The sequence below is a fragment of the Hylobates moloch genome, unplaced genomic scaffold (assembly GCF_009828535.3).
Source record: "Hylobates moloch isolate HMO894 unplaced genomic scaffold, HMol_V3 SCAFFOLD_1, whole genome shotgun sequence".
NCBI classification, from domain to species: Eukaryota; Metazoa; Chordata; class Mammalia; order Primates; family Hylobatidae; genus Hylobates; species Hylobates moloch.
Window position 1 is genome coordinate 100,258,791 of NW_026652276.1, and position 18,642 is coordinate 100,277,432.

The 18,642-nt window shown below is 48.9% G+C and overlaps 1 protein-coding gene and 1 non-coding gene across 3 annotated transcripts in view; one reads left to right on the forward strand and one right to left on the reverse strand.

Moving 5' to 3' along the window:
* Positions 1–18,642, forward strand: part of COL26A1 (collagen type XXVI alpha 1 chain) — a 553,406-nt gene that overhangs the window by 251,192 nt on the left and 283,572 nt on the right. The window lies entirely within an intron of this gene.
* LOC116809778 (U6 spliceosomal RNA) lies at positions 3,622–3,725 on the reverse strand. Its single transcript, XR_004369965.1, has one exon. It is a non-coding gene; the product is annotated as a U6 spliceosomal RNA (small nuclear RNA).

The window sequence follows — 18,642 nt, forward strand, 5'->3', positions numbered from 1 at the left end:
CTACTGAAAATACAAAATATTAGCTGGATGTAGTGGCGAGCGCCTGTAATCTCAGCTACTTTGGAGGCTGGGGCAGGAGGATCACTTGAACCCGGGAGACAGAGGTTGCAGTGAGCCAAGATCACACCACTGCACACCAGCCTTGGTGACAGAGCGAGACTACATCTCAAAAAAAAAAAGAAGAAGCTACAGTAAGCTATGATCATGCCACTGCACTCCAGCCTGGGTGACATAGTGAGACCCCATTTCTAAAAAAAGAGAAAAAAAGATTCATGATGCCCAACCTGTGGTTAACATGGCAGGAATGTCACCCAGGCTGGAGTGCAATGGCGCCATCTCAGCTCACTGCAACCTCCGCCTCCTGGGTACAAACGATCCTCCCGCCTCAGTCTCCCGAGTAGCTGGGATTGCAGACGTGTGCCACCACACCCGGCTAATTTCTTTATATTTTTAGTAGAAATGGGGTTTCACCATGTTGGCCAGGCTGCTCTCGACCTCCTGACCTCAGGTGATCTGCCCTCCTCAGCCTCCCAAAGTGCTAGGATTACAGGCATGAGCCATCACGCCCATCCCACAAATGTTTTAATTTTTTTTTTTTTTTCCATATGGAGTCTCACTCTTGTCACCTAGGCCGGAGCACAGTGGTGCGACCTTGGCTCACTGCAACCTCTGCCTCCCGGGTTCATGCGATTCTTCTGTCTCAGCCTCCCGAGTAGCTGGGATTACAGGCGCCTGCCACCATGCCTGGCTAATTTTTTTTTTTTTTTTTAGACGGAGTCTCGCTTTGTCGCCCAGGCTGGAGCGCAGTGGCGCGATCACAGCTCACTGCAAGCTCTGCCTCCCGGGTTCACGCCATTCTCCTGCCTCAGCCTCCCGAGTAGCTGGGACTATAGGCTCCCACCACCACGCCTGGCTAATTTTTTTTGTATTTTTCATAGAGACGGGGTTTCACTGTGTTAGCCAGGATGGTCTCGATCTCCTGACCTCGTGATCCGCTCGCCTCGGCCTCCCAAAGTGCTGGGATTACAGACGTGAGCCACCACGCCCGGCCCCGGCTAATATTTTTGTATTTTTAGTAGAGACAAGGTTTCACCATATTGGCCAGGCTGGTCTGGATCTCCTGACCTCAGATGATCTGCCTGCCTTGGCCTCCCAAAGTGCTGGGATTACAGGTGTGAGCTACCATGCCCAGCCTAATTTTTTTTTTCTTTTTAATAAAGACGAGGCCTCACCATGTTGCCCAGGCTGGTCTCAAACTCCCGGACTCAAGCAATCCTTCTACCTCGGCCTCCCAAAGTGCTGGGATTATAGGGGTGAGCCACTGCGACTGGCCTAACCACACAAATTTTGACACCAGAACTCAAGTGGGATTTCCTGGGCAAGGACATCTCACATAAGTCCTTGCAGTTTGCTCCTGGAAAAGATATGTCTGTGCATTCCTGCAGAGAGAGGATAAAAAAGCTTGCATTTGACCTCTCCAGCCTTCATCTATTAATATCCTTTTTCCTGCTGTTCTTGTATTGTATCGTCTGCTGTAATATATCTTCACCTAGAGCATAACTTTATCTGCAGTCACGTGGGTCCTTCCAGGGAATCACCAAACTAGCTGTATGTGACCACGAAGACAAGAAATTGTTTTATTAAAACTATGAATTCAAGGCCAGGTGCGGTGGCTCATGCCTATAAGCCTGACACTTTGGGAGGCTGAGGTGGGTGGATCACCTGAGGTCAGGAGCTTGAGACCAGCCTGGTCAACATGGTGAAACCCTGTCTCTACTAAAAATACAAAAAATTAGGATTACAGGTGGTGGGCTCCTGTCATCCCAGCTACTCAGGAGGCTGAGGTGGGAGAATCGCTTGAACCTGGATGGCAGAGGTTGCAGTGAGCCGAGATGGCGCCACTGCACTGCCGCCTGGGTGATGGACTGAGTCACCATCTCAAAAAAAAAAGAAAAAAAAAGGGAATTCAGCCGGGCATGGTGGCTCACACCTGTAATCTTAACACTTTGGGAGGCAAGGCAAGTGGATTGCTTGACCCCAGGAGTTGGAGGCCAGCCTGGGCAACTTGGCAAAACCCCATGTCTGCAAAAAATAAAAAAATTAGCCGGGCGCGGTGGCTCAAGCCTGTAATCCCAGCACTTTGGGAAGCTGAGGCGGGCGGATCACGAGGTCAGGAGATCGAGACCATCCTGGCTAACACGGTGAAACCCCGTCTCTACTAAAAACACAAAAAATTAGCCGGGCATGTTGGCGGGCGCCTGTATTCCCAGCTACTCGGGAGGCTGAGGCAGGAGAATGGCGTGAACCCAGGAGGTGGAGGTTGCGGTGAGCCGAGATCGCGCCACTGCACTCCAGCCTGGGGGACAGAGAAAGACTCCGTCTCAAAAAATAAATAAATAAATAAATAAAAAATAAAAAAATTAGCTGAGTGTGGTGGTGGGCGCCTGTAGTCCCAGCTACTCAGGAGGCTGAGGTGGGAGGATCACCTGAGCCCAGGAAGTCAAGGCTGCGGAGAGTCGTGATTATGCCACTGCACTCCAGTGTGGGTGACAAAGTGAGATGCAGTCTCGAAATGAAATAAAATAAAATAAAAAACCATTAATTCCATTTTTAAAATTGTTACAAGATTTTAAAAATGATGTTTCATATTGAGTGTTTTTTGGTACTTTGTAGTTTTCAAGGAATTGGTACATTTCTTCCAATTTGATGGATTTATATGGGTAGAGTTGCTTGGTATCCCCTTACTATCCTTTTATTAGTTTTTTGGGTTTTTTTTTTTTTTTTTGAGACAGAGTCTTGCTCTGTCACCCAGGCTAGAGTACAATGGCACAATCTTAGCTCACTGCAACCTCCGCCTTCCTGAAATGATTCTAGTGCCTTGGCCTCCCGAGTAGCTGGGATTACAGGCGTGAGCCACCACACCTGGCTAATTTTTGTATTTTTAGTAGAGACAGGGTTTCATCATATTGCCCAGGCTGGTCTTGAACTCCTGACCTCTGGTGATCCACCCACCTTGGCCTCCCAAAATGCTAGGATTACAGGCATGAGCCACGGCACCTGGCCTTGTTTTTTTGTTTTGTTTTGAGGTTTTGAGATGTAGTTTAGCTCTTGTTGCCCAGGCTAGAGTGCCATGGCACGGATCTCGACTTACTACAATCTCCGCCTCCCAGGTTCAAGAGATTCTCCTGCCTCAGCCTCCCGAGTAGCTGGGATTACAGGCGTGAGCCACCGCACCCGGCCCTCTTTTTAAAAGACAGAGTCTCACTCTGTTGCCCAGGCTGGTGAAGAGTGACACGATCTCAGCTCACTGCAGCGTCTGCCTCCCGGACTCAAGTGATCCTCCCACCTTCAGCCTCCCAAGTAGCTGGGACTAAAGGCGTGTACCACCCTGCCTGGCTAATTTTTGTATTTTTATTTTTACTTATTTATTGTTGCGTGAGGGCTACAGCGGCAGGTGGCAAGGCGCCACGCCTGAGTGGGGATGGCGAGATTGTTCTCCAATCGCCAACCTTAGTGCTGCAATGGGAGACAGACATGGGAAGGCTATGACGTCACAGACCCTGTGACATGGCAGGATCGGGGAAGGGAAGCAAAGCGAGGTAACGGGCAGCGGACTATAGCAAGAATATGGAACGCATCACAAATTTGCGTGTCATCTTTGCACAGGGGCCATGCTAATCTCTGTATTGTTCCAATTTTAATATATGTGCTGCCGAAGTGAGCACAATTTTTGTATTTTTTGTAGAGACAGGGTCTTGCCATGTCACCGAGGCTGGTCGCAAACTCCTGAATTGAAGTGATTCGACCGCCTTGGCCTCCCAGAGTGCTGGGATTACAGGCATGAGCCACAGCACCTACCCTCAAATGGAAATTTTAAAACAAAAATACAACAACAAAAACTTAAAACTCACTAGATGGACTCAGTAACACTATGAAGGTGAGGAAGAGTCAGTAGACAAAGGTGGACTGATAGAAAGCACTCAAACTGGCCTGTCACGGTGGCTCACGTCTGCAATCCCAGCACTTTGGGAGGCCGAAGTGGGTGGATCATTTGAGGTCAAGAGTTCAAGACCAGCCTGGCCAACATGGCAAAACCCCGTCTCTAGTAAAAATGCAAAATTAGCCGGGCATGGTGGCGTGCTCCTGTAATCCCAGCTACTCAGGAGGCTGAGGCAGGAGAATTGCTTCAACTTGGGAGGTGGAGGTTGTGGTGAGCCAAGGTTGCACCATTGCGCTCCAGCCTGGGCAACAAGAGCAAAAAAAAAGAAAAAAAAGAAAAAAAAAAGAACCAAAACTTGAGGCTGGGCACGGTGGCTCACGTCTGTAATCCCAGAACTTTAGAAGGCAGAGGTGGGTGGATCACCTGAGGTCAGGAGGTTGAGACCAGCCTGGCCAACATGGTGAAACCCTGTCTCCACTAAAAATACAAAAATTAGCCAGGCTTGGTGGCGAATGCCTGTAATTCTAGCTACTTGGGAAGCTGAGGCAGGAGAATTGCTCGAACCTGGGAGGCAGAGGTTGCAGTGAGGCGAGATCGTACCACTGCACTCCAGCCTGGACAACAGAGCAAGACCGCATCTCAAAAAAAAAAAAGAAAAGAAAAGAAAAAGAAAGAAAAGAAAAAATCAGTGGGATTATTTGGTGTGTTTCTGTTTCTTTCAGGGAAATTTATCTGGAGAAAGAGAAAGGATTATTTCAGTTTTTCTGAAAAGCTTATTTTGAAAAGAGCCCTAGATCTTATACATAATTTCCTCATGATTCTCCAGAATTCTAAAAAGGGAAGCACATTGTTAATGTTATATATTTTTTTCATAGGGCTATTTTTAGACTGGACAGAATAGCAGAATAGTTTGTGTTTTGTGTGGACTTCAGAGTACATTGAAGCCTGTAAAATAACCACTCTTGTCATCTATATCCAAAGTCATATGACTCCAAGCATAGTATAACCCTTGTATATTACTAAAGACTACCCTATTGTTATGTTTTTGCCTTTTTTTTTTCTTGAGACGGCGCTTCACTCTTGTTGCCCAGGCTGGAGTGCAGTGGCATGATCTCGGCTCACTGCAACCTCTGCCTCCCGGTTCAAGCGATTCTCCTGCTTCAGCCTCCCAAGTAACTGGGACTACAGGAGAGTGCCCCCATGCCTGGCTAATTTTTGGATTTTTAGCAGAGACGGGGTTTCACCATATTGGTCAGGCTGGTCTTCAACTCCTGACCTCAGATGATCCTCCCGCCTCGGCCTCCCAAAGTGCTGGGATTACAGGCGTGAGCCACCACACCTGGCCATGTTTTTGCTTTTATGATGTGTTTATTATAATTAGAATTTGTTTGATGCTGCTGCAGGATATGAGTAATTATTAAGAGAAAATATGGCTTTTTAACAAAGCAGTTCCAGGAATACATTGTAGAGAAAAAAGACGACTGCTTAAAATAGGGCTATTGTTAAAATGTTATCTATATTAAGGAACCTTCGTGAGATCCCCAACATCACTGTGAACACAACCTTTTGTGATTATGATTATGTTACATGATTTTCCTTTCATCTTTTTTTTTTTTTTTTTTTGAGACAGAGTCTGGCTCTGTTCCCCAGGCTGGAGTGCAGTGGCGCCATCTCGGCTCACTGCAAGCTCCACCTCCTGCGTTCATGCCATTCTCCTGTCTCAGCCTCCCGAGTAGCTGGGACTACAGGTGCCCCCCACCACACCTGGCTAATTTTTTGTATTTTTTAGTAGAGACAGGGTTTCACCGTGTTAGCCAGGATGGTCTCGATCTCCTGACCTCGTGATCTGCCCGCCTCGGCCTCCCAAAGTGCTGGGATTACAGGGGTGAGACACCATGCCCAGCCCATCTTTTTTCATTTTATCTAAGTTCTTGGCCATGCAGACACAACTGACAACACTTAACCCCTCTTGAAGACATTTTTCAATCTCTAAGTGACTACCAACTCCAACATATCTATCTTGTTTTTACCACAGCATTTTGAAAAAACAGAGTAGGCCGGGCGCAGTGGCTCACGCCTGTTATCCCAGCACTTTAGAGGGCTGAGGCGGGCAGATCTCCTGAGGTCAAGAGTTCCAGACCAGCCTGGCAAACACGGTGAAACCCCGTCTTAACTAAAAATACAAAAATTAGCCAGGCATGGTGGTGGGTGCCTATAATCCGAGCTACTCAGGAGGCTGAGGCAAGAGAATCACTTGAACAACCCAGGAGGTGGAGTTTTCAGTGAGCTGACATCACACCATTGCACTCCAGCCTGGGCGACAGAGCAAGACTGTCTCAAAATAAAAAAAAATAATAATAATAAAGAAAATAAAAATCTGATTAATAGGCAAAATCTATATGTATATTTAGAAAAAAAATGCTTTTCAAGTCTGGGTGCAGTGGCTCACACCTGCAATCCCAGCACTTTGCGGGGCTGAGGCAGGTGGATTATCTGAGGCCGGGAGTTCGAGACCAAACTGACCAACATGGAGAAACCCTGTCTCTACTAAAAATACAAAATTAACCGGGCGTGGTGGTGCATGCCTGTAATCCCAACTACTTGGGAAGGCTGAGGCAGGAGAATCGCTTGAACCCAGGAGGTGGATGTTGTGGTGAGCTCAGATCGCGCCATTGCACTCCAGCCTGGGCAACAAGAGCGAAACTCCATCTCAAAGAAAAAGAAAAAATGCTTTTCAAATTTTTGCATTTCTGACAACTGGATGTCCCCGCCTGCCAACCAGTCCTGTGGCCCCCACCCAGGATCTGACTCAGCCCAGGAGGACAGCTTTAATTCCCTATGATTTCATCTCCTCCACCCAACCAATCAGCAGGCCCCCTACTGTAGCCCCTGCCCACCAAACTATCTTGGAAAAATCCATAATCTCCAAGCCATTGGCAAGATTGATTTGAGTAGTATTTCCATCTCCCGAGTGCCATAGCTGGCTTCGCATCAATGAAACTCTTTAATGCCATGGTCTTGAGCGGACTTTGTTTGTGTGGCGGTCAGGAAGAACCTCTTGGGCCATTACAAATATGGGGACATTGTGCAGAACCATTTTAGGGACCCCATCCCATTGAGTGCCATGAATACAGAAAAAATCCATGATCCCATTTACATGTTTTAGAAGTGAGAGAAACTCCAAATAAGATATGGCCAAGTTGTGCAACAGAATTTAGAATTTATTCAATATTACAGTGTTTGTATCACAGAGAACATCTTTGTCGTTTATATAGGCAATTTCCCCTGGGGCTCCCGTGCTATTGAACACTGTAACGTTTATTTTGGAGAGAATCCCTGGGGATGGGGGAGGCATTGTCAACATTCCAATGCAGCATCAGCTAATTCAGATGCAACAAAGACTCTATCAATGCAGAAACGTGCAAAGAGCTTTCGGGAAAGTACAGCTCATTCAACATCGGAGAATTCACAATGGAGGAAAATCACATGTGCGTAATGGATGCAAAAATGCTTTGAGATGGTGCCCAGAGCTAATCAGACATCTGGGATTTTGCAGCAGAGAGGGGCCTTGTGAGCATAATGGATGAGGAAGAACCTTCAATCAGAGTTCCATACTTAGACAATATCAGCTAATTCGGTTGGGACTTAAAATGGTCACACGTAATGAAGACGGAAAACTCGGGGAAGCGTGGAGAATACGGAATGTGAGATCATCCACACTGGAGAGTAGCCTCAGGAGTATAATTAGTGTGGAAAATCACTTGGGGACAAGCTTAGCTTTTTCATCATCGGAGAATTCACACAAAAAAAGGAATGAGCTTGGACAGATCGTGGGAGAACTTTCAGGCGCTAATCAGGCCAATTCATCCCCGAGAAAAACCTTGATGCCGAAGAAGGGGAAAAAGTCTTCCAGTTTTTTTCCTTATTGGATTTCAGAGAATCCTCAGTGATATATAGAGAAACTTGCTGGAGGAATTCAGGGTTTATTAGTATTCACATTAAAGCATTAATCCTATTAAAGTAGGGGTTTAAACTTTTTTACTTCTTTCACCCCAATCAAAGCTTTCATTCCTTACGTCTCTATTGAGTGAATGAAGCAACAGGCAAACATCAATGGTGCACTGGCTTTGCCCTTCAAAACTTCATACAAACCGGGTGCGGTGGCTCATGCCTGTAATCCCAGCACTTTGGGAGGCCGAAGCAGGCAGATCACGAGGTCAGGAGTTCGAGACCAGCCTGGCCAACATAGTGAAACCCTGTCTCTACTAAAAATACAAAAATTAGCCGGGCATGGTGGCACATGCCTGTAGTCTCAGCTACTCAGGAGGCTGAGGCAGGAGAATCGCTTGAACCTGGGAGGCAGAGGTTGTGGTGAGCCGAGATCATGCCACTGCACTCCAGCTTGGGCAACAGAGTGAGACTCCATCTCAAAAAAAAACAAACAAAAAAATACAATATGTGGGGTGCAGAAGGACAGCATTGAGAGGTGCTGGGTTTGGTGCCAGAATCTGGCAGTTGCAAATTCTAAATATCATCGCAACACACCCGTGGGTGGGCCCCATATATCTGATGAACTTCCAGGGGCCACATCTCTACAAATGCTGAAGATTATTTGGAGATGGGAAAATGGGGCTGGGGATGCTTTTTCTCCAGGTCTGAGTGAAATGAAGTAATGTGTATTTCTTTTTTTTTTTTTTTCTGAGACAGAGACTCGCTCTGTCACCCAGGCTGGAGTGCAGTGGCACGATCTTGGCTCACCACGAGCTCCGCCTCCTGGGTTCACGCCATTCTCCTGCCTCAGCCTCCCGAGTAGCTGGGACTACAGGCTCCCACCACCACGCTCGGCTAATTTTTTGTATTTTTAGTAGAGACAGGGTTTCACCGTGTTAGCCAGGATGGTCTTGATCTCCTGACCTCGTGATCTGCCCACCTAGGCCTCCCAAAGTGCTGGGATTACAGGCGTGAGCCACCGCGCCTGGCCAGTAATGTGTATTTCAAACATACATTAGGAGGATGCCAGTTTCTCTTTGTTTTATATTTTCAAAAACAGAGATTTAAAGAGGATGAGCTAGAGCTCTTGCATTCAGCTTCTCATTTCATAAGGGAAGAATCAGGCATATGTCTTGTGTTGAAGCAACACATACACACACACACACACACACACACACACACACGTTGTTTGGCAAAAATCGGACCAGAAGAAAGCTTTCTCTAGTCCTCAACTGATTGCTTCTCTCCTACCAGCCTCATTCCTCGTCCTTGGACCAGCATTCTAAGTCTTCCAAAACACATCCTTGCCTCTCCCTACAGTAACTCTCCCATTGAGTTCTTAATAGAGGTGAGTTAGATTTTGTAGATTTCTGGCTCCTCCCTCTGCTTAGAGAAGCCAGAAAGAGGCCAGGCACGGTGGCTGATGCCTGAAATCCCAGTATTGTGGGAAGCTGAGGCGGGTGGATCACGAGGTTAGGAGTTCGAGACCAGCCTGACCAATATGGTGAAACTCCGTCTCTACTAAAAATACAAAAATTAGCTGGGTGTGATGGTGCATGCCTGTAATCCCAGCTGCCCAGGAGACTGAGGCAGGAGAATCACTTGAACCCAGGTGACAGAGGTTGCAGTAAGCCAAGACCGTGCCACTGTACTCCAGCCTAGGTGACAGAGTGAGACAGAAAAAAAAAAAAAAAAAAAAAAGATGATGTCTGGAACTTTCCCAGATATCTCTTTCTTTCCTTGTCTGTGTCCCCTAGGCCTTGGGGTTAGGACTCAGAGCTGGGATTCCTCTGTAGGCTAGGACCAATCCTGATTCTTATGCCTTCCATATAAGCAATAATTCGATTTCTAATGTCTAAACTTAGGTTGATTTTCCATTGGGAGTTACAGCAAGAGCCATGGGTTTCTGAGAAGGGGTGAGGAATGCTTTAGGCTGCAAGTAGCAGAAATCTGCCTAGAAGATAAAGACACATGACTTACAGATCAATGAGACTGGAAGTGGAGGTTCCAGGACAGGTATGGCAGCTCAACACTGTCATAGAGGACACAGGCTCTGCCATCCTTAGTGTGTGGGCTTTTCCCCTTGGTCTTGTCGCCTCATGGTCTCAAGATGGCCCAGATCCCAGCCATCTCCCCATACTTTTGTTCTTGTTGTTGTTGAGACAGAGTCTCACTCTGTCGCCCGGGCTGGAGTGTAGTGGCATGATCTCAGCTCACTGCAACCTCTGCCACCCGGTTTCAAGTGATTCTCCTGCCTCAGCGTCCCAAGTAGCTGGGATTACAGGCGCCTGCCACTGCGCCCAGTTAATTTTTGTTGCTTTTTTTTGTTTGTTTTTTGGAGACGGAGTGTTACTCTGTCACTCAGGCTAGAGTGCAGTGGCGCCATCCCAGCTCACTGCAACCTCTGCCTCCGAGGTTCAAGTGATTCTCCAGCCTCATCCTCCTGAGTAGCTGGGATTACAGTCTTGTGCCACCATGCCCAGCTAATTTTGTATATTTAGTAGAGACGGGGTTTCACCATGTTAGCCAGGCTGATCTCGAACTCCTGGCCTCAGGTGATCCTCCCACCTCGGCCTCCCAAAGTGCTGGGATTACAGGTGTGAGCCACCTCACCTGGCAAATGGGACGGTGTGCTGCATGGGCCGGGAATTCCCATATGTTTTACCAACACAGCTAAGTCATCTGCCCACTTTTAAGCCAACTGACAACAAAGGGAACGAGCGGCAAACTGGCAGCAGTGACACCCACAGGCAGGAGGCAGCCCTGGGTTGGCTTCTCTCGGCCTTTTGTGGAGTCCCAGCTCTGTTGTCACCCTCTCCTCCTTTATCCTTTTGCCAAAGCCAAGCTCATTTTCCCTCCACAATGAGGGGATTTTCTCCATGGCATAGCTGATTTTGGTTTTGCTTCAACGGCCAAGTTTCTTCTCCAGTGTAATTTTGGACAGCACACTGGTCTGACCGGGCCCTACTTGCCCTCAGGACATCTTGTGGCTTACTGATTCTACTGTCTGCTTTTTCCGCTCCAATTTCCAAAAAGGGCCATTTGACCAGCCTGGCTGCCTTTCCCTACATTTTTGAGCCAGATGACTTCAAAAATCGTTGGTCAGCCTATATGGGATCCTGGTCCAGTGAACTGTACATTTGGGGGCTTAGGGGGTGGAAGAGAGGCAGGATCACATGGTGTGACACAGCTGCCCGGGCAGCAGTTTCCATGGAGGGGCCAGGGGTAGCACAGGTGATGGCGCAATGGCCTAGAGCATCCATAGAGGGTTGCCATAGAGGAAATGGTGCAATGGTGTACAGCAACCATAGAGGGTTCTCAGAGCCCAACAACTGTACTAGGTGACAAGGCTGCTCTGTTGGGAAGAGAGACCAAGTGGAAGAACATGAGGCACCAGTCATGTGACTGCAAAAGCCACTTTGGACATTTCAGCCCCAATAGCTGCTGTGAGAAGAGGAGGCCTCAGACATAGTGGAGCAGAAATAAACCAGAATACAAGACTCACGGAACTGAGGGCATCATCACACATTCTGGAGTCCCAATGGCCTCAAGGCTTCCATGGCTCAAGAATGTCCCCCAACTCCCACAGCAGAAATTCCAGTGCCTGTGGGTAGAAAGCTTAAGTTCCCTCATGAACATGGCTTTAATAGGGATTGGAAGTGTTTCTTGCCTACTAGACTTAGGATCTTGGGAAACTTTTTGGCTTTAACAGGCTGAAGGAGGGACTGTGGAGGCAGGCAGGACTATTTCTTTCTTATTCTTTTTCCTTTCTTTCTTTCTTTCTTTTTCTTTTTCTTTTTTTTTTTTCTTTTTTGAGACAGAGTCTCACTCTATCACCCAGGCTGGAGTGCAGTGGCATGATCTCAGCTCACTGCAAACTCCATCTCCCAGGTTCAAGCGATTCCAGGCAGGATTATTTCAAGATGGCCACATGTAACAGACAGAAAACGGACTGGTTCTTCCAGCAAATGGAATTTTAAAATTCCTCAATGGGGCCGGGCGCGGTGGCTCACACCTGTAATCCCAGCACTTTGGGAGGCCAAGGGGGGTGGATCATGAGGTCAGGAGATCGAGACCATCCTGGCTAACACGGTGAAACCCCATCTCTACTAAACATACAAAAAATTAGCTGGGCACAGTGGTACGCACCTGTAGTCCCAGCTACTTGGGAGGCTGAGGCAGGAGGAGAATCGCTTGAACTCAGGAGGTGGAGGTTGTAGTGAGCTGAGTTCATGCCACTGCACTCCAGCCTGGGCAACAAGCAAGACTGTGTCTCAAAAAAAAAAAAAAAAAAATAGCCAGGTATGGTGGTGTGTGCCTGCAGTCTCCCAGCTACTCAGAAAGCTGAGATGGGAGGATCACTTGAGCCCAGGAGGCCAAGGCTGCAGTGAGTTATAATCATGCCACTGCATTCCAGCCTGGGCAACAGAGCAAGACCCCCATCTCTTAAAAAAAAAAAAGTTACCACTTTGGGGAAATTGCAGACTCTAAGCCTAAACTCTACTGGCCCGATACACAAGGCAAAACATTTGGTCAGGATTCTGGGAGAATATCAAAGAATTCACAGGGCAGAGGAAAGCTTTGAATATTATGAATGAGGGAAAATTTCCATTCATCTCATAATTCATACTAGAGAGACTCCCAATGAATGGCACCAGCGGAGGAAAATCCTCAGACAGGCGAGCAGTTATCGGAGATGCGAAAATCACAGGGGAGGGCGTGCACAGAAGAGCGTGGAACCCACGTCACAGCTTGCGCCCGAGAGCATCACACGGGAGAGAACCTGCATCCTCAATGAACGGCGTTCCAAAAATGCACAACCGCACCAAGCATCAGATAAGCCATTCTGAGCTCAGTCTTTGGAATGTAATGAATTGGGGGTGGTGATCATTTGAGAAGAAATCAGCCCTTATTCATCAGCTGATGATTCTGACTGGAGAGAGGGTGGGTGCTCGTCACGGATGACGAAGCACTGGGGGGTGTTCCGATTACATATAACACAAGAGGCTGCAGAGGGGGCCTGAGGAGGGCTGTCAGGGGGGCCTCAGGGTACACGTGACATAAAACGTTCACAAGAGGAAAACATGATGAAAGGGGCAAATTTAGAAAGTGATTTCGGGCCAGGCACTGTGGCTCACACCTGTAATCCCAGCACTTTGGGAGGCTGAGTTGGGGTGGGGGAGGGGAATCACTTGAGGCCAGGAGTTCAAGACAAGCCCGGGCAACATAGCAAGACCCCATCTCTACCAAAAATCAAACATAAATCAATAAAACATTTTAAAAAGCTTTTCTTTTTTGGAGCTTGTCCTGTCAGCACCAGCAATGGCTGTGGGGAATGCAGACACCCTTTGGGGGAGTTTGCTCAGATGACACAGTTGTGCATGTGTGATCCTTGGGGCAACTCACAGGGGTGCCCTAATGCCATGCACAAGAATCCAGGCCCAGGCCAGGTGCGGTGGCTCACGCCTGTAATCCAGCACTTTGGGAGGCCAAGGCAGGCAGATCACCTGAGGCCAGGTGTTCCGACTAGCCTGGCCAACATGGTGAAACCCCGTCTCTACTAAAAATACAAAAATTAGCCATGCATGGTGGTGTGTGCCTGTAGCCCCAGCTACTTGGGAGGCTGAAGCAGGAGAATCACTTGAACCCAGGAGGCAGAGGCGGAGGTTGCAGTGAGCCGAGATCACACCACTGCACTCTAGCCTGGGTGACAGAGTGAGAATCTGTCTCAAAAAAAAAAAAAGAGGCTGGTGGCTACTGGGGAACACGCCCCATGAGAAACTGCGGTGGTGGCTGCTTCGTTCATTCCTCCATTCTTTTCATATCTTTGGAGCATCTGTTCTGCGCCTGGCACTACTCTTTGTGGGGGGATAGAGGACAGAGCAACCTTGGGGAGGACAGAGGTGGGTCAGGGAAGTAGCAGCTGCTATTTGAGATTACAGGCGTGTATGTGTCCCAAGGTTCCAGAGGGGAGGGAGCTTAGGTGGGGGCTCTGGGAAAGAGAGAGGAAGACCCTGATCTAATGACTGCCTACCACGTGTTAGGCTGGCAGGTGCTGTCTCACAGCAACCTGCAAGCTTGATCCTGTTTTCTTCACTTTGCGAATGGAGAAAATAAGGCACTGGTAAGTGGTAGAGCCGGTACTGAGGCTGGGTCGGCCTCACTCCAAATCCCATTTCTCTTATTTATTTATTTATTTTTAATTTTTATTTTTTTCTGAGATGGAATCTTGCTCTGTCACCCAGGCTGGAGTGCAGTGGCGTGATCTTGGCTCACTGCAACCTCCGTCCCCTGGGTTCAAGTGATTCTCCTGCCTCAGCCTCCCAAGTAGCTTGGATTACAGGTGCGTGCCACCAAGCCTGGCTAATTTTTGTTTTTTTAGTAGAGATGGGGTTTCACCATATTGGCCAGGCTGGTCTCAAACTCCTGACCCTCATGATCCACCTGCCTCGGCCTCCCAAAGTGCTGGGATTACAGGCATGAGCCATTTCACCCAGCCTCTTTTTAAAAAGTTTTTTAGAGACAGGGTCTCACTCTGTCACCCAGGCTGGAGTGCACTGGCGTGATCATGGCTCACTGCAGCCTCAACCTTCTGGGCTCAAGCTATCCTCCTGCCTCAGCTTCCCGAGCAGCTGGGATTACAGGCATGCACCACCACACCTGGTTAATCTTTGTTTTTTGTAGAGATGGGGGTCTTACTATTTTTCCCAGGCTGGCCTGAAACTCCTGGCCTCAAGCAATCCTCCCTCCTCAGTCTCCCAAAGTGTTGGGATTACAGGCGTGAGCCACTGCGCCCGGCCCAAATCCCATTTCTTTCTACCATCACAAGGGACAGAACTGGTCCTTCAGCAGCACTGTTCCTTGGGATGTGTCTGCAGAGGCTTGGGAGACAATGAGAGGCACCCAGGGAACAGGGAGGAAAGGGGGTGGAAGGAAATGTACTGGCTTTTGCAGACCCTCCTCGGGGAACAGGGAAGAATACACTCATTCATTCCTTCATTCACACATTTCGTCAGTTTTTTGCAGCGACAGGATCTCGTTCTGTCAGCCTGGCTGGAGTGCAGTGGCACAATCATAGCTCACTGCACCCTTGAGCTCCTGGGTTCAAGCGACTGTCCCACCTCGGCTTCCTGAGTAGCTGGGACTACAGGCCACGCCACCACACTTGGCTAAGTTTTTAATATTTTGAAGAGATGGGGTCTCACTATGTTGCCCAAGCTGGTCTCAAACTTCTGGCCTCAAGCGATCCTCCCACCTTGGCCTCCCAAAGTGCTGAGATTACAGGTGCAAGCCACTGTACCTGGCCATATTTAGTAAAATCCTTACTGAGCCCTATGGGGTGCCAAGCACAGCGTTAAGGTGCTGGGGATTTGCGTGCGTGAGGCTGACACGTGCTTACCCTCATGGGGCTTCCATCTGAGAAGGCAGGCAGGCACTCCAGCACGCTAAGTGGTGTGACAGGGGCTCATTGGGCCCCATGGAAGCTCAGAGAATGACATAACACAGACTTGCAGGGTGGAGGGAGACTTCTGGGAAGACATAACTGCTTATGAAATGCTGGGAAGGCCAGGCAGGGTGGCTCACACCTGTAATCCCAGTACTTTGGGAGGCTGAGGAGGGTGGATCATGAGGTCAAGAGATCGAGACCATCCTGGCCAACATGGTGAAACCCCGTCTCCACTAAAAATACAAAAATTAGTTGGGTATGGTGGCGCACACCTGTAGTACCAGCTACTCGGGAGGCTGAGGCAGGAGAATCGCTTGAACCTGGGAGGCAGAGGTTGCAGTGAGCAGAGATCGTGCCACTCTGCCCTCCAGCCTGGGCCACAGAGCGAGATTCCGTTTTTTTTTTTTAAAACAAAAAGAAAAGAAAGAAAGAAAGAGACAGAGAGAAAGAAAAAGAAAAGAAAAGAAAAAAGAAAGAAAGAAAAAGAGAGAAAATAACTGCTGGGAAGAGCCTTCTGGAAAGGTGCATGCAGGAGGGTCTGCTGGTGGCAGAGCTGAATGATCGCAATCGCAGCTGACATGAGCCCAGTGCTGTCTGGTAACAGTATATGGCGTGGCGGGTGGCAGGGAAAAAGGCCAGAAGCGAGACCAGGGCATCCGGGGCCCAACAGATATAAGGAGTTCAGACTGGGTCCTAGGCAATGATGAGAAACCGGTGAAGGGTGTGAAGCTGGGGGTGATGACCTGTGAAGCCCGTGGCTGCAACACAAGTGGAGAGCTGTCCAAAGGTTGGCCAAATTCTGGCCGGGCGCGGTGGCTCACGCCTGTAATCCCAGCACTTTGGGAGGCGGAGGCTGGTGTATCACCTGAGGTCAGGAGGTCCCGACCAGCCTGGCCAACGTGGTGAAACCTCATCTGTACTAAAAATACAAAAATTAGTCGGGCATGGTAGTGCATGCCTGTAGTTCCAGCTACTCGGGAAGCTGAGGCAGGAGAATGGCTTCAACCCAGGAGGCAGAGGTTGCAGTGAGCTGAGATTGCACCACTGCACTGTACTCCAGCCTGGCGACAGGGCGAGACTCTGTCTCAAAAACAAACAAACAAACAAACAAACAAAAAACAATTAGCCAGACATGGTGGGTGCCTGTAATCTCAGCTACTCGGCTGAGGCACGAGAATCGCTTGAACCCAGGAGGTGGAGGTTGCAGTGAGGTGAGATTGCACCATTGCACTCCAGCCTGGGCAACAGAGAAAGACTCCGTCTCAAAAACAAAAACAAAAACAAAAACAAAAGAAAAAAGCAGTATGCAGGAAGGTCTGCGGGTGGCAGAGGTGAGTGATCGCAATCGCAGCTGACATAAGCCCACTGCTGTCCAAAAACAGAGTCTGTGGGGCGGCAGGCAGCAGGGAAGGAGACCGGAAGCTGGACCAGGGTATCCTGGGCCCGACAGGCCTTATGGGTCCTGGGCAATGATGGGATATTGGTGAAGGTGTGAGGCTGGGGGCGATGGCCTGCGAAGCCCGAGGCTGCAACACGAGGGCAGAGCTGTCCAAAGATTTGCCAAATTCGGGCAGAACGGTGCAAGAGTGAGCATATGAGTTCTGTCTTTTTTCCCTCACGAACCAAGGTTTCCAAGAGGCGCACTGAGCAGTGAGCAGTAAAGCTGGGAGTGACTACGGGTGATCCGAGTGGGAGCTGCCAGCACCGGGTGCCAGGGCTGCGGTTTCCAGCTTTGGGGCCGACGTTCCTGAGCACACATCCCCCTCTTGTGGTCGAGAGAGGTATTGCCGCTGAAGAGACCGTCTGGGGACCTGCTCCAGGCGCTCAACCTGAAAATCCCAAGGTATAGGCCAGGGGCCGCATCTACTTTGTGGACCCCACGAGATTTCCCGCTTCTTTTTAAGAAAAATCTGATTGCCGGGCGCGGTGGCTCACGCCTGTAATCCCAGCACTTTGGGAGACCGAGGCGGACGGATCACAAGGTCAGGAGATCGAGACCATCCTGGCTAACACGGTGAAACCCCGTCTCTACTAAAAATACAAAAAATTAGCTGGGCGTGGTGGCAGGCGCCTGTAGTCCCAGCTACTCGGGAGGCTGAGGCAGGAGAATGGCGTGTACCCGGGAGGCAGAGTTTGCAGTGAGCCGAGATCGTGCCACTGCACTCCAGCCTGGGTGACAGAGGGAGACTCAGTCTAAGAAAAAAAAAAAAAGAAAAGAAAAAGAAAAATCTGATTAAGGCCGGGTGAGGTGGCTCACGCCTGTAATCCCAGCACTTTAGGAGTCCGAGGCGGGCGGGTCATTTGATGTCAAGAGTTTGAGACCAGCCTGGCCAATATGGTGAAACCCCGTCTCTACTAAAAATACAAAAATTAGCCAGGTATGGTGGTGGGCGCCTGTAATCACAGCTACTCCGGAGGCTGAGACAGGAGAATTGCTCGAACCCGGGAGGCAGAGGTTGCAGTGACCTGAGATTGCACTATTGCACTCCAGCCTCTCCACCCTGGAAAACAGAGCGAGACTCCATCTCAAAAAAAAAAAACGCTGAAATGTTACCAGTAATTCGTTCAAGAATATGTGACTATTTTTTTCACTTTCTTTATATGTATTTCAAAATGTTCTATTTCATGCCTGACTTTTGTTGATAAGACAAAAAAATGTATTATGATTTAAAAAAAAAAAAAGAAAGGCCGGGCACGGTGGCTCACGCCTGTAATCCCAGCACTTTGGGAGGCCGAGGCGGGTGGATCACGAGGTCAGGTCATCGAGACCATCCTGGCTAACACAGAGAAGCGCCATCTCTAATAAAAATAGAAAAAAAAATTAGCCGGGCATGGTGGCAGGCACCTGTAGTCCCAGCTACTCGAGAGGCTGAGGCAGGAGAATGGCATGAACCTAGGAGGCAGAGCTTGCAGTGAGCCGAAATGGTGCCACTGCACTCCAGCCTGGGCGACAGAGCAAGACTCTGTCTCAAAATAAATAAATAAAATAAAAAATAAAGAGAAAAAAGAAAAGAGGCCAGGCGCGGTGGCTCACGCCTGTAATCTCAGCATGTTGGGAGGCCGAAGTGGGTGGATCACGAGGTCAGGAGTTTGAGACCAGCCTGAACAATATGGTGAAATCCCCTCTCTCTACTAAAAATACAAAAATTAGTCACGCTTGGTGGCACATGCCTATAATCCCAGCTACTTGGGCAGAAGAATTGCTTGAACCCAGGAGGCAGAGGTTGCAGTGACCTGAGATCGTGCCATTGCACGCTAGCCTGGG